Below are 2,573 nucleotides of genomic sequence, written 5' to 3'. Positions count from 1 at the left end.
AATTTTTTTTTTTTTTTTTTTTTTTTTTTTTTTTGCGGTACGCGGGCCTCTCACTGCTGTGGCCTCTCCTGTTGCGGAGCACGGGCTCTGGACGCGCAGGCTCAGCGGCCATGGCTCACGGGCCCAGCCGCTCCGCGGCATGTGGGATCTTCCCGGACCGGGGCACGAACCCGCGTCCCCTGCATCGGCAGGTGGACTCTCAACCACTGCGCCACCAGGGAAGCCCTTTTCTTCGTTTTTTTAAAAAAAATTATTATTGTAAAATGACATTTTGTTTCCTACTAATTTTTAATTATAAGATATGGGTATTTCAGCCATAATATGACTTATATAGAAGTTTGAGGTCTAGCCTAGAAATCTAACGACCATTTTAAACATTGCTTTTTTTCCTCTGGGAAAAAGAATTCCACCTCAAAACCACAAACTTCAAAATGGCATTTTGTGGACACGCCCCATTTGTTTCTGACCCCTGCCAGCTCATTTGCTTCTTTCCATGGAGTTATATCATGAACTTGGATTTGGTTGTACTACATTAAGATACTGAAAAGCAGGGCTTCCCTGGTGGCTCAGTGGTTAAGAATCCTCCTGCCAATGCAGGAGACATGCGTTCGAGCCCTGGTCCGGGAAGATCCTACACTCCGCGGTCTGCAGGGAGCGTGGGTCAGGGAACTAATACCCCACATCCCACATGCCGTGCAACATGACCAAAAAAAACGAAATAACAAAACAAAACAAAAAACGGCCGGTTAACATTGCTGGCCACTTTTAGGATAGTACTGTCTGGGATGGTGACATCTGGGGTCATTTTCCACATTTATCTGCTTTCCCTCAGCTGTGCCCTTCCAGCTGCTGGTGCCCAAAGGTTGAGAAGACAGTGGGAACACTTGTGACAGTAGCAGTGGCCCCAGCAGGAAGGAGGGACAGTAGTAGACCCAGCCTGTCAGGGACCCTGCTACACTCCTCAATGAAGCCCAAGGCACAGGACTGAGACCCAAAACTAAAAGCAGAATCCTTCCCACAGGTCCTAGCATAATGTTGTTCACACGTTAGGCTCCTGGTAAGTGAACTGACTGAGTGACTTGCAGCCCTCCAGCTAGACAAAAATGTGGATTTGCAACAAGTGTTATTATTTACTTTACAAAGAGAATCACCCTGGGCAATCCTAGAGAAATTAGAAATAGGATTTCAGCTACACACAATTTTCTGGAATCCCAACATGTCTGTTACATAAAATAAGAAATGCCTTTATGCAGATGTTTGTTAATTATGGATGGTTTTTATTTAGACATACTTATTTTCCCTCAAATTACTCAAAAATTGGTGTATGCCAGGGGGACTTTGGGATGAGCCACAGTTTTTTATTTATTTATTTTTTGAGCCACGGTTTTTTAAAATTTACTTATTTTTTATTGAAGTACTGTTGACTTACAATATTATATTAGTTTTAGGTATACAACATAGTAATATGACATTTTTATGGATTATACTCCAATTTTTATAAAATATCAGCTATATTCTCTGTGCTGTACATAACATCCTTGTAACGTATTTATTTTATACCTAGTAGTTTAATCCACTTCACCTATTTTGCCCCTCCCCCCACCCCTCTCCCACCAGTAACCACTACTTTGTTCTCTGTATCTGCATGTCTGTTTCTGTTTTGTTATATTTGTTTTATTTTTTAGATTCCACATATAAGTGAAAACATACAGTATTTGTCTTTCTCTGTCTGACTTACTTCACTAAGCATAATACCCTCCAGGTCCATCCGTGTCATCACAAATGGCAAAATTTCATTGTTTTTTTGTGGCTGAGTAATATACCACATCTTCTTTATCCATTCATCTGTTGATGGACATTTAGTTTGCTTCCATACCTTGGCAATTGTAAATAATGCTGCTATAAACATTGGGGGTGCATATATCCTTTTGAATTAGTCTTTTCATTTTCTTCTGATAAATACCCAAGAGAAGAATGCTGGATCATATGGAAGTTCTATTTTTAATTTTTTGAGGAATCTCCATACTGTTTTCCATAGTGGCTGTACCAGTTTACATTCCCACAGTGCACTACAGTTCCTTTTTCTACACATCCTCTCCAACACTTTTTATTTCTTGCCTTTTTGACAATAGCCAATAGTTCTTACTGACAGGTAAGAGGCGATATCTCATTGTGGTTTTGATTTACATTTCCCTAATGATTAGTGATGTTGAGCATCTTTTCTTGTGCCTTTTGGCCATCTGTATTTCTTCTTTGGAAAAATGACCATTCAGCTCGTCTGCCCATTGTTCTTTTCTTTCTTTCCTTTTTTTTTTTTTTTATTTTTTATTTTGACCATGCCATGTGGCTTGCAGGGATCTTAATTCCCCGACCAGGGATCAAACCTGTGTCCCCTGCAGTGGAAGTGTGGAGACCTAACCACTGGAGTGCCAGGGAATTCCCTCATCTGCTCTTTTTTTTTTTTAAGCATCTTTATTGGAGTATAATTGCTTTACAATGGTGTGTTAGTTTCTGCTTTATAACAAAGTGCATCAGTTATATATACACATATGTCCCCATATCTCTTCCCTCTC

This window comes from Neophocaena asiaeorientalis, unplaced genomic scaffold (assembly GCF_003031525.2).
Source record: "Neophocaena asiaeorientalis asiaeorientalis breed wild unplaced genomic scaffold, Neophocaena_asiaeorientalis_V1.1 scaffold312, whole genome shotgun sequence".
In the NCBI taxonomy this organism is placed as follows: domain Eukaryota; kingdom Metazoa; phylum Chordata; class Mammalia; order Artiodactyla; family Phocoenidae; genus Neophocaena; species Neophocaena asiaeorientalis.
Note: the sequence above shows the minus strand (reverse complement) of the source record.